Genomic DNA, 12,820 nt, shown 5'->3' on the forward strand with positions numbered 1-12,820 from the left:
CGTCTATTTCGGCATTAGTCGTAGGTATTTCATTAATTTTAATAATATGACATATAATTTAGAGTACTGATGAGATTAAGAATTAACTAAAGGAATTGCTTGGTTGTGCCCTTTCCCAAGTAATACTTATGAAATGAAAATCGAATGGTACCCCCCAGGAAATTTATCTCATACAGTTCAATCGAAGTGAAGTGAAATTTTGAAAATTTTAGAAAAAGGAGGTTGGCTAATGTCAGAGACACAACCGGATGACGTGAATATGATAACTCCACTCACTAGATGATTGATTGTGTGAATTTTGCAAATTCAATGCTTTAGTTGCAGAATTTTAACAGTATAAGAAATAACATACGAGAGAAAAAATACAAGGTTGTATAGAAGACACAATCGATTACGATGGCATTCAAAATGCAATCTTAAAATTCATTCATAAATTCATTTAAATGAGTATAAATTCCACAATAAATTGTTCTTGGCCATCTAGGATTTCTGTATTAATTTCAATAACTAATTTGTTAAACCCGTACCGAAAATACAGATTACATAGCGACACGAAAGAATATTCAGAAATCGAAAGCAGCCATCTTGAATTTGAAGAATTCTACAACTATAAATTATTGATATCCATTCGCCAAACGCGGACAAAAATATCTATAATTTCTCAAAAAGTTCATGACAAATAGTAGAATGTTATTTACTTAAAACCAAAGGTTTTTACACATAATTGAAACGAAATGAAACTTATTAAAATTATATTCCACCTCTGAATTCTGATCTATTACAATTACTCTTGGGAACCTGTGAATACCGGTGGAAACTTAGTAGTTTGAGTAGTTTGAAGGTTTGATAGAAAACTGACCGTTTTGTTGATTTAAACAAACGAGATTATTCTGCGTGTACTTAAATTGCTTCGCGAGTAGTAATTCTGTCTCTTACCAGCACTTGTGGGTAGAGGCACGGATTAGCATAAGGGTTTGGTTTATTTGAAACAATTTCCTTCTATGGTTTCTGAAACAAAATTGAATGTATAAAAACAGATTTTAATATTGTTCAGTTCTTTCATAAAATACTGCATAGTTGGAATCGGTAAGGTTAATTATATTCATCATACCAAAAATTTTGGTCTGTAACAAAAAATTAACTATTTTGCTATAGGCGAGAAAATCAATTATAATTGTGATGGAAATCATAAATCCAATTATTTCAAATGTCTCGTTATGGAAAAAATGTTAGGCGCTCGTTTGCTTAGACAACGAATCAATTTACCTGTAAATCTACAAAACTTACCTGTGAATCTACAAAATGATTCAACTGTCACGCCTAAGTCTTCTGATGCATTTGTTTCCTGTAGGGTCAATAAAGAAAAATCTTTTTTAATCCACCTAGTGGAGTCATGATACCTTTCTCATGTTACTTATATTTTCAAAAATATCACTGGAAAATTTTGTCAATGTAACTAATATAACCCTTTCAATTTGTAAACAGCTGTGTCAAGTTAATAAAAAATTTTCCTTATTTTGCATCGTCGCACTAAATGACGGTTTGAAATCCTAAATACACTTTACCCTATATTTCCGGAACAGGAAGTCGGATCCGGATGAAATTTAATAGCAGCTTATGGTACTATGAGAACTTTAATTTGAATCTAAGTTTGTAAAAATTGGAAAAAATGAATGACATTAATTGACACATTCTCACTCACATACATAGATACACATATACATACTCACACATATATTTCCCAGTCCGATGAACTGTGTCGAATGGTATAGAATATTTTTACTAGGGAATTTTTTAAGTGATTGCATAACTTTTCTATATGAGAAAGATAAAAAGTATTCTTTTATAGAATAGAATAGAATCATGATTTTGTAATAATACTAACAAGTGAGTACAAATTGAATAAAAAAGAATATCACGGATGGTAAACACTACAAATGGTTCCATCTGCTAGTGATGGTTCATCTCTATTAATTTTTATTGCAACTATTTTTGTGTAATAAATATAGAATATAGAAAATATAGATATAAATGTGACATGCAGGGTTGCTATACGAAGTTGAACAAAGCACGTTGTGTGCTTCATTCGCAAAGACGGTGTAGTTTTCTTCTTCCATACCACCACGTACCGACTTTGTATCGTCATTTTGTATGACAGTTAAAAAGTTTTGACACTCATCACCGTATAATTTCGGAACTGGAAGCCGGAACTGGATGAAAATGCACAAAATCTTTTAAGGCAATGAGAGCTTTAATTTGAATCAAGAATTGTGAACTGATTGTTTAACCATTGCTGAGAAATCGAAGTGAGTTCTGTTTTTGGAAATTTTCTTCACTATTATCGGTGCTTTCGGAACTGGAAACCGAGGACTGTTAGTCCCAAAGTAGGTTCATGTATTCATCAACTAACAAGATCTGCCAACCAAAGTTTGCATCTCGTTTCACCTTCACTTGTTTTTCACAATCATCATAATTTAAAATTTTCTACTTATCGCGCTGTTATACCAGAACCTGAAGTTGGATCTGGATTTACTTTTCTGGGACTTTTAAAAAAATTTCAGAACCCTATATTTCTTAGTGCGAATTTTCTTATACATTTGCACATGTTACCTTGTAACTCCAGAACGGGAAGTCTGATTAAAATGAAATTCAATAAAATGCTATGGGGTCATAAGATCTTTCATTTGAATCTATGTTTGTAAAAATCGGTTAAGCTGAGCTGAGAAAAGTGAGTAATAATTTTTACCATTTTATTGGTGCATATCACCTTGTAGCTCCGGAACCGGAAGTCGAATCGGGATAAAATTCAATAGCAAGTTATGGAACCATAAGACTTTTTGTTTGAATCTATGTTTGTGAAAACTCTGAGAGAAGTGAGACTCACTCATTTATCACATAAACAGGGACATGCACCGAAACCTCCATTTACGAACTAAACGGGGGTTCGTAAACCGAAATAGCTCCGTAGTAGTTATGCCATTTAAGATTTGGTTCGTACAAAGACTTACGTAAAAAGAGGTAACGTAATAAATGTAAACTGAGGTTTGGGTGTGTACACACAAACATTTTTGTGAACTGAGCCGAATGGTATATGACACTCGTCCTTCTGGGCCTCAGTTGTACAGTCGGTTGTCACAGTGATTGCATAGCCTTTCTATATGAGAAAGACAAAAATTTACAAATGTAACGAAATCATAGCTCTTATTTTATCCAATATTTCAGGGAAATCTAACACATGGATCAATAACTCCCGAGACTAACAATGGAAACAACATTTTTTTGCAAATTTTTTTTTTATTTCGTCAACATAATCACCTTTTAGGGTGATACAATGGTTCCAACGTTTTTTTTTCGATAAACTGCTTTCTGAATCATCGACTCGTTGCTGTTTTTGTTCCATCGAAAGCAATCGCGGCACCCACTTGGAAAATCCTTTTTCTTGCTCAATTTTTCATGAAGGATAGTAAATACACTTCCATATGATATTTGTGTCATCTCAGCAATCTCACGGAGCTTCACTTTACGATCTTTCATTATAATTTTTGTCACTTCACTCACATTTTCCGGTGTAACGGCTTCCACAGGTCTACCCGAGCGTTCCGCGTCATTTGTGTCGGTACGACCACGTTTAAACTCGGCGAACCACCGACAAATCGTTGCTTTTGATGGACAAGAGTCCGGATAACATTTTTCAATCCATTGTTTCGCTTGCACGGTGTTTTTACCCATTAAAAAACAATATTTTATCAAAACTCGAAACTCGTTTTTTTTTCATTTTTAAACAAACTACAAAACGACTTTACTCCCACCTCGATAACTCAGCTGTTTCTGGTCGGATCGACTTAAAATTTTGACCCGTTTCAAGCAAAGGTTAGTACTCTAGAAAGACGTGGCTACTGGTTTACTACGAGCGCCATCTCTGCTTTAGTTTCGGGACTTATTGATCCATGTGTTAGTAAATCCGGTTTAGTGTTTGTTGTTTTTAAAATACAAATTTGTATCTGTGCAAAATTTCTTTGAGTCAATAAGGCCATAGAAAAGAAGTTTGGAGAATAGTTATAGGCGAAGGAGCTCTTGGTTCAGTAAACAAAATGCGAATGGGAAATCTCATAGAAAAAAGTTTAGATTTTATTATGTCATGTATCTTTATCGGGTGAACGATAGAAACAAAAATGTCTCAATTGTTGAGTATAGCATGTAATCAGCATGATTTCAAATATCGAATGTTATATTACAAATATCGAATATCAATCAAATTGTTCTTGAGATGTAGTTATTGCATTCCTGAATAGAAAAAAATGTTTAACCAGTTCCAGTAATTGAAGAAGGTTTGACAATTAGAGTCCTATATTTGAAGTTTTGTAATCTCATCTTATCCTCCAGCGATTCCCAATCTGTCTTCTATTGGGTAGTGAATAAAAGTGAAGTCAAGTTAATGATTACTAAACGTCATAAAGAATATTATCATATGAATTTTCAGAAGCCGTCGGTCGTACAGATGGCAAACCTATAGTTCGCTGAAGTTTCGATTGTTTTATTTGATGAAGGCACCTTTTGAGAAAGAATCTTCTGAAATCAACTCTGTTCTTTAAGCTTCATTTAAAACATCAGCAACATTGTTCAAAAAGTTCCTGATTTGTGTTCCGACGGCAAATCACCTATTTTTTCCTCGGGTGAGTATAACCTATACTATATTGCTTAAAATAATCTGAATGTTCGATTTTCAGTTCCAATAGCTAGTTTATAATTGACTAATACGAACTAAATGGACTAACAGAATCGCAATTAATGGAGTGGTTTGCATGGAACATAAGAAGAACATCTTCATTTTAACATTTTCCCTGGTACGAAGGAAGTACAGATTCTTTGACTGTAGTACAATTTAATTTTCTCTTAGGAACAATTCAAGACATCTCATTATCTCGGGATTTTGTAAGCCCTTCGGATATTGTCATTTAACCTTGACTGTGGAGAAAAGTTTGTATAGTATGAAAAAAACCAACTGTCCCGCATTAATTACCGTCACGACGACAATACTAATCGTCTGTTTCGTGTTTTGCTGAACTCCCTTGGGTGACAACATCGCAGTCGTGCCTAAACTTGCTAACCGAAAGATTACCCCCAATTAGAAATCACTGTGCTTAACCTTTCTGTTCGCCCCAAAGGCGGTGCAACGTTGTTCCTTTTCCGGTTGGTGGGGGTGATTATCCGGGAAATGGGAATTAAATTATCACGAACTACTCTGAGGCACTTTGCCCTTTTGTGGTCATGACCACTACATTTTCCCGTCTAATGAGCGACAGCAAACCAACATGTTTCGTTGTGACCTGGTCGGTCAACATCCCTCGTGGTGCTGTGATTTGCTCAGATGTTGTCAATTCCTGTGGACCGTCTAATTGAACAGGTGCCAGCTTTATCTCCAAGAGGGAAGAAGCCAAACCGGATGCTGGTCGTATACAGAAAGCGTATCTAATTCGGATGGCATTTGCAACATGGTTTGCTTTCTGGATAAACAAGGAAGTGGATTTGAATTTCATAAACTTAGTAATTTCACCATTTCCATTTTGTCTCGTCCGATGATTCACTCAGTTGGGATACAAAATAGAACGATGAATTTGATAAACCTATTTTTAAAATCAATTTTTGATTCATTATGACTTCACTCGGCTTACATGCTAGGCATTGAGTTTATTCGGAAAATTTCGTCATTTACCCACGTGTACCACTAAAAAATGTCCATCCCTTTTGCGTTGATGCAGTAGTTGATGACATCTGTTTCGGATGTTATTTTCACCGGACGTAAATTATATTAAGATGAAGCAAAAATAGCCCGAGTTCCGTGACCTTGTGGACACCGAGCACAGAGCAGAAGCAGCGACCTCCGGCCAGTCATCATGATGGTGGTGGTTCGGCCTAAAATTTACCATGCTGGGGGCGATTGGGCTTTAATAAAGTTTGCAATTTACTACCTAGATGTGGTGTGACAGCTGCTGCGATCTGCTCGATTTATGTTCAGTAAACGCAGTTAAAAGAGTGAAATATGAAACAGAGAACAGATATTATAAATACAAGTGGATGTGCACTTGCAGCGAGGAATTTGCTCACATTGCTTGTTTATTTGGTTGGATGCAGAACATTCTGGAATGAATGATTATAGTCCTAATGAAGATTATTTAATTTTTTGTTTCGATCGGAGCTCGGAGACAGATGGCGAATGCCATTTTCGTAAAGAAATAACGGGAAACACGGCTCAGCAGAAAAAAAACAACGAGTAAGATTTATTCGATTGAACGGCAGCAGTCATTTGATTTGCCGAGAGTGTGTTAATTTCAGCGATAAGTTGTTGGGCAGGGAGTGATGAAACAGGGGGAATTAATTAGCGGAAATTTTGTTTTCAACTGAATCTGTCGGTGCAAAAGAAAGGAAGTAGACATGCTGAAATAAACTTGTTTGTTTTTGGTTCATTTTTTAGGTTAATTTCACAATGATTAATAACCTGCTAACTGGATTAGAGGAGAAAGAATAATTTCTACCCATTTGTGATCACTGCGAGACCGACAAATTAACTTCCGGTTGATGTTTTATTCCAATCTTGGTGTTTGATCTGATTTTAACACATGAATTATGTTCTACCTGTCATATGGAGATTTGTAAAGAATTTCGCGAATTGGTATAAGTTTTGTTCTTTCTTTTTCTTTCTTTACATACTCACACTAAAGATTTTTGTGTGAGATTCTACAAAAAACAACTACAAAATAAGCACATCTTTAGCGTGAAAAGTGCAAGCATCGATAACTTGGGGCACCAGGTCATTCATAATCGATTTCAAACGGAATGCTTTTCGGTCTAATATAGAAAAAGCTTAAGTTTGCATTCTGCTAATGTATCGTAGTTTTCCCCGGGAACTAGTTAGGAGTGTGCATCCTACGTTTAACTTTAGTCCCGGACTAGGAGGAGGAGCTGTTCGTTCTACAGAATTCCGAAGTTCGTATACTGAGTTAATCGTATTCCGAGGTACTTGACCAGCTCCGCCTTAAAACAATGTTTGCATTAAATGGACACTAGCTTTAAAAGGAGACTTTCGATATCTTTCAGATGACAGCCTATTGATGTGTATTTATTACTAATTTTCTTTTTCATGTGATACGATATACACGATATTGGATCTTAACAATTCTTCAACTTGTTTCCAATGTTCTGCTTCTTGCCAATCTAGTCCGAATCTGCAGTCTTCAAAATTAGAAAATTATAACTTCTGTGCATGGTATGATGTTGAACATACCTGAATAACATTCTGATAGACGGTTTCATATAATGAACTAACAATTGGAACAGACAAGTTATGCGCGATTGATGAAATAAAGTTCTAAGTGGTTTTTGATACCTCATTTTTAACATTCTTCAAAAGTTCCACTGTTTGGAAAACTTAAGTTTTCTTAAAAAAAAATAACCTGTTTTAATCCACCTAGTGGTGTAATGATGTGTTTCTCACTATTGTTCAATAGAAATTGGTTCAAGGTTCATAATAAATTTTTGACAATCTGTTTTCGGAGCCGGAGTCCAGAGGGCGTCATTGCCGTGGCGATGATTTTTCTAAATCGCAACTCCGTGTTCTACCAAAATCATACACCAGCAACAGACATTCGTGGCTGCACCGCAGTTTTGGCTTTTGCATCACGGTTGAAAAGACGCGCTCATATGTGCTCGGTGCCGATGTAATCTGTTATGTTCTCGAAACCGAACTTCGATGTCGGTTTTTGTTTTCTTTTTACAATGTGTACGAAACAAGCTGTACATCGTTCATAAAGCTGTACATCGTTCATAAAAGCGGTGTTGTTTTTCATCTTCCGTACAAGCACGTACCGTTGTGCATCGTTACTTTCCAATATGATTGAAAATTTTTGACACTCATCAGCCTGTAATTCCGAAACCGGAAGTCGGATCCGGATAAAATTTAACATTAGCCTATGAAACAATAAGACCTTTATTTTAAATCAAAGTTTATGAAAATCGACTCTACCATCGAGCGAAGGGAGTTCCATCTTTGAAGTTTTTCTGCAATACTTTCGGTGCTTGTGGAACCGCAAACCGGGGTGTAGCAGTGCGGAAGTAAATTTATATATACCCAAACTAACATTATTTACAAATTAGCAGAATTTACCAATTAGTTTTGTACCTCTTTTCACCACCCAAGTAACAATTTTTGTTACGCTAGCGTGTTTGTGACTAGTTTGCAACCAGATATTTGAGTGATTGTTACTAACATCTAACCACTTGCATGACTCAAAAAGCGCAGTTTCTACTAGTTATTAAGTCGGCTAAAAATAAGTTGTCGTTACGTTGTAATGCCATACTGAAATAACTTATCTTTTCATAACTTGAAAATAACTTGTTCTCAAGTAAACTAGTTGAAACTTAGTCACCATCGACATTATAAACATTGAATAAATCCAGAATACTTTTCTATCATCAATAAAAAAGCAGAAGAGTACTTTAAATCACAAACTTGATACAAGGTACAAATTTTAAACGATCCAAAAACTGTCGAGCGGAATTCAATTTTACTTAACTGTTTTTTATGCGCCTTCAATCAAAATCTATTTATAAAGATATACAAAATAAACAACAAAATAACCCTATGGTCAGAATGCTCAAAATTATTCCAAGTAGAGTGATTTCTCATCATTTTAAATTCATATATCATGAGAATTATAATATTATCACAATCGATGTTCAATCCCTATATTATTTTTTCGTGTTTATGACAGTGCATAGAACAAAAATGACTATTCTGCCTTTCACTATTTTCGGCAAAAAGTAGTTTTGAAACAAGTAATATCCTGGTTTTATTTATGTTTCATACACTTCTTGAGACTCCATATTGTGTTCGCCATATTCAAGCCAACAAAGGTTGTTTTGTTTGCATTTTCGTTATCATAACGTTGGGAAAACCTACCGATAACTATCTGAATCAATGAAGAAATTATATGTTATAATCTTATAATATCTAAGTTATTACTACATCAATTCACAGTAACGATTTACATATACGCTTACGTATTTATAATGGTTTCGCAACGGAAAATAAACCTTTTTTCAACTAGTAGCTAAAAGCATAGCTGTGATTAAAGATATGTTAGAATCAAGTAACGATAACTTACAAACGATAGTTAGTTCAATGTTTACGTTATAAAGAAATACTGCTGTCACCTTGTTTTAACCAGTATAACATAAAAACATGTTCGTGCTCTTGTTGCAACACAGTTGGGTTAAGTGGTATCAAAACTAGTTACGGGTTGCTACTATTGACGTCAAATTAAGCTAATTTTCAACTAGTGGCTAGAAGCATTGTTGTGATTAAAAATATGTTTGGATTAAGTAACGATAGCTTATAAATTATATTTAATTCAATATGACACGAAGATGTTATGATTGGAAACCTAAATAACTATTTCGTAACTAGTTATGTTATGATGAAACATTGCTGTCACCATGTTTTAACCAGTTTAACATAAAAAACATATTCGTGCTCTTGTTTCAACATAGTTTGGACTTTGTCGTATCAGAACTAGTTGCGAATTGCTACTTGGGCATCGGAATACTCATGAAACAGGAAACATTTCACTTATCGCGCTGTATTTCCTAAACCGGAAGTCAGATGAAGATATTTTAAAAGAATTTAAACTCTTTCATTTGAACCTCAGTTTTTTAAATTACGTAAAGTAATCTCCGAGAAAATTGAGTGCATTTTTTTTATTAAAAAGACTATGGGGCTGTAATATCTTTGAATTGAATCCAAGTTTGTGAAAGTCGATTCAGCCATCTCTGAGAAAAGTGAGTTTTTTTTCATTTTTTGTGCATATTTTCCTGTATACCCAGAACGGATCGAGATAAAATTTAACTGAAGGCTATGGGTCATGGGACGTTTCATTTGGTTCTAAATTTGTGAAAATCGGTTCAGCCACCTCCGAGATAAGTGAGTGGTTATTTTTGTTAATTACATAAAAACAGACATACATTGGATCAGTTCGTCGAACTGAAGATTGCATAGATTGCATAGCCTTTCTATATAAGAAAGGCAAAAAAATAAATCTTGTTGGAGAATTGTGACGAAAACAGCGCCCCTTAAACTTCTTTACAGAAAAGATGAATTTAAATAAAAGAAAGGTATCTGAATAACGCCTGCATTCCATTAGAAAAAAATTCTTTAATTTAGCGTCTTTTTACGCGAATTTCCGAAGTGTTTTATACGCGAATTTCCGATGTTACGCGGTTTTTTTTACGTGGTACGTATCTCTAGCGTAAAAAGAGAGCTCAGTGTAATCGACTCGATAAAATTTTGCTCTAATCGATATACATAACGCCACTCCAGGTTCTTTAGGTGCTGTGCTTTTAGCTCCTCCTAGGTCACACCAGTTTCGTCTACTCTAGTTTCGAATAATCAGAAATAATGATTACCGATTTCCGAAAACTATGATTCAAATAAAAGGTATTAAGTTGAAATATTTGAATTTTAGTCAAGATCCTGCGTCTGTTTTTGGAATTACGGAATGAAAAGCTTTCAATTTCTAGAGCGTTTTTCATAAGTACCCTTGCTGAAAGAAGCAAATCTCTTAATACAGGTTAAAAGGTTAAAAGGTTCTTGAAAGATGATTCAAAAAACTTTCTTTGGCTATTTTGGTTCTTGGCTTCCGGTTCCGGAGGTATTGGAAATACTGTTTAACAACTCTTAAATGAAACTAACCAGATCCCGTAACAACACGCTGCGTTCCTGAACGATAGTCGGCCCAAAAGTAATCGGATATAGGTATTTGTTTTGGAAGAACCAGCTAACCAGAAGTTTTAAACCTGTTTTTGCATAATTTTTTTTGTGCGGTTCTAGAAATGAAATTTTTTTTAACAATATTTGCATTATAAATACGACCTGAGTCTGCTTTTGTACACCCAATGTTGTTTTTTATTTTTATTTCAAATATTTAAAAATATTTAAACGAGTTTTCCATACTAAGTAGTGCTTCTCCGATTTTTGCATTGATTTACAATTTTACATTCACTGATTATTGTGTTTTGCCTTTCTCATATAGAAATCGAAATATTGAACCAAGACCCAGAGGGTCGAGTGTCATATACCTCTCGAATCCGTTTGTTGAGATCGAAAAAATCTGTATGTGTGTGCACAACAAATTGAGTGCACAACAAATTTAGTGCACTTTCTCTCACAGTTGGCTGAACCGATTTTCATAAACTAGATTCAAACTTAAATTCATGTGAAAGGTTTTGTTATCCTATACAATGCTCAAGAATTTTAGTTGAATCCGAGTTCCGGTTACGGAGTTACAGGAAGACAAGTGCAAAAATGTTGATTATAAGGGTGCTTTTCATAAGTGACCGTGTAGAGAGCTGCTATTCGCTTGAAAATTGATCACAAATTTCTCTAGTCATTAGATCTTGCTGACAGATTACTAAATAATCTCACTACTGTTATACCGGTCCCCAGTTTATGGTTTCTTAAGTACCTGAAAATAGTGAATTCTATCAGTGGAGATTTCTCAGAGATGAATGGTATTATAATTCTATACGATAATCGTGAACATTATGCGTATCTGACTTTTGGTTTCGGAATTACAAGGTGATATAAACTTTCAAACAGTCGTTAAAGAGCGACGATGTGGGAAACGCACAAACAAAATCAGATCTGATATCTAAGTTGCGCAGAAAGTATCTATGGTTTACAAAAAGTATCGATTCTCGTCAAATTAGATATTTTTTTCATGACCCCCCCACGCTGCTTACCTCTGTTCGATCCCCAACCCCGCACATAGGGTCAGAAAGCTTCTGACCCGAAGAGACGAATGACCTTAAGGTAAAACCTCTATAATTGAAACAAAAAAAAAACATTCATACAAAAATAATAACAAAACGAGCTATCATTGTAAATTTATTCATTGCTTTACTATTTCCAGCAATTCTTGCCACATTTCACAATCCATTGTGATAGCTAATTAAGCAATGATAACTAAATAAACTATAGTTATAATATTCCTTTGCTCTTCCCTTATGACCGGGTAGCCATGCAATAGTTCTGTACGCTTAGAAGATAGAAGATAGATACTGCGAAGTCTGTTGAAACAAAGTGGTCATAATCCACAACAGGATATATGCTTTGTTTTAATATTGTAAAAAGTTACTTACATCTTAAAACCTAACAAATATGATTCATCTTTTAGGAACATAGAAAAATACCGTTAGTTCGAATCATCTTGCTAATTGCATATCTCATTATGAACGCTCACTGGACTACATTTTGGTGTGGGACTTTCCCTTTTGTTTCGGCATATTTCGCATCCGATTCTTAGCGTACAGTGATTAGTGCTGTGTAGAACCAAAATCCACAATTCATATAACTCTGTTATTTAGATGTATGGAAGCGTACACAACTTCTTCGACTTGATTCTCACTTGCGACACTACATAACTGCCGACTTACCTCTGTCCCAGTGCCGCGTTCATGTCCAGTCCACTGATGAGAGCACTAGGAAAAAAGAAAAAGTTTAAATTAGTGCCATTTGCATAATTTCATTGTGAGAATATTGATAATGAAGTCACGGGATGGGTTAACGAAACTATTCAACACTACCGGTCTGTTGGATGTAGAAGAATGCATAATAGGAAAAAGTTGTTCTTATGTTAGCTTGCCGATGCCTTTTCTTATCTTGAAAAGGATGATTTTGAGGATTTCTCTACGGTAGATTACCAAGTGCGAAGCGAGCAAATTTGTATATTCCAGCGTAGTACGAACCAGCGCGCAGTATGGAGTAATT

General features: G+C 34.9%; 1 protein-coding gene across 1 annotated transcript in view; it reads right to left on the reverse strand.

Annotated features, from left to right (window-relative positions):
* The window catches only part of LOC131432609 (uncharacterized), a 311,087-nt gene that overhangs the window by 212,745 nt on the left and 85,522 nt on the right, over positions 1-12,820 (reverse strand). The window contains exon 3 of the mRNA XM_058598975.1: positions 12,487-12,531. The gene's annotated coding sequence lies outside the window, so the exon portion shown is untranslated. The remainder of the gene's footprint in view (positions 1-12,486; positions 12,532-12,820) is intronic.

This window comes from Malaya genurostris, chromosome 2, assembly GCF_030247185.1.
Source record: "Malaya genurostris strain Urasoe2022 chromosome 2, Malgen_1.1, whole genome shotgun sequence".
Taxonomy (NCBI): Eukaryota; Metazoa; Arthropoda; class Insecta; order Diptera; family Culicidae; genus Malaya; species Malaya genurostris.